Raw genomic sequence first — 1,249 nt, forward strand, 5'->3', positions numbered from 1 at the left:
TGCGTTTTGTTCAGCCTTCCCCCGCCTTCATGGAGCTGTGGCGGGGGGGTTGGCCCGGCTGATCCGCCTGACCTGGGGGCTGGGTGTCCCCCAGCGAGCCCCTGGGGTGGAGAGAGCATCTTCTCCCTGGCCAACCCTCCGACGAGCTTGGCTGCTTGGCCGGCATCATCCCTGGGTCTCCCTGCCCGTGGATCCTGCCCCCAGGACCAAGCACCCCCCCACCTTGCACGCTGCTTCTGAAACACATGGTTGAAACCCACGGCCACGCTCCGTGGGGTGCCGGAGGCCCGGGCTGGCTGCTGAGGGCTCTGCAGAGCGGGCGCAGCGGGTGCAGGGACCGGCTTTGGGCTGATTTCCTTCCTCTCCAAGCCCGGCGTGGCCCCATGTCGGTGGTGGAGCTCACTTCGGTGAGCAGCGGCAGGCGCTGCCTTCCTGTTTTGAGCTCGGATGGGGAAGTCTGCCCGGCCTCTCTGCGCTGGCTGCTCTTGTCCGTGCCCCTGACGGAGGAGATTTCCCTGGTTTGGCCCCGCTGTTCGAAGCAGCTCCTGCTGCTCTGCCCCCTCTCCTCTTGCTGTTGCCCCCGGCTTGGCTCCGGGGCTGGCTCCGGGGCTGGCCCCGGCGGTGACGGGGAACACGGGGAATGTCCCACCTTTGGTCTCCTCAAAGAAGCCAAGTGCAGCTGCGGCAGGGGCAGGTCCCAGAGCAGAGCAAACTGCTCCTCCTGCCTGTTTATTAATCCTGCTTTGTCATTTTGTCACCTCAGGAGGCTCCAGCAGCAGCAGGAGGCAGAGAACAGGGACAGGGAGCAGCAGCAATGGGTGAGCTTCGGCGCCGTCCCTCGCGGCCAGGTTGCTGCGCGCGTCCCCCGGGATGGAGAAGACAGGGTGCCGTGGTGCGGGCACGGTGACGGAGGAGCACCCCGGGCGTTGTCACGGCGGGTGGGGGACAGGGAAGGACACACGGACACGTTCTGGCGGGAGAGGTGCCATGCGCTGGTCCTCCCAGACTCTCGCTCCATCCTCGATTTCGTTGGATGGGCTTCGATTCCGTCAGATCCCGCTTCATACCTGTATATCTATATCACGCTGGCCGCGTGCTCCTGGCAGCGGGTCCGACCGCAGCCTCTGGGGAAAACGGAGTTGAAAACTCTGAGTTTAAAAGATGCCGGAGAAAACCAAGTCCTCATCCTCAGCCCTGCCAACCTGTGGCTCCCTCCCGGATCCGGGGGGTTTCCTCCCCCTTCTCCCTC

At 64.9% G+C, this 1,249-nt stretch overlaps 1 protein-coding gene across 1 annotated transcript in view; it reads left to right on the forward strand.

Moving 5' to 3' along the window:
* The window catches only part of LOC118453325 (drebrin-like protein B), a 15,542-nt gene that overhangs the window by 10,139 nt on the left and 4,154 nt on the right, over positions 1-1,249 (forward strand). The window lies entirely within an intron of this gene.

Source organism: Egretta garzetta, unplaced genomic scaffold (assembly GCF_000687185.1).
Source record: "Egretta garzetta isolate BGI_Z169 unplaced genomic scaffold, ASM68718v1 scaffold1741, whole genome shotgun sequence".
In the NCBI taxonomy this organism is placed as follows: domain Eukaryota; kingdom Metazoa; phylum Chordata; class Aves; order Pelecaniformes; family Ardeidae; genus Egretta; species Egretta garzetta.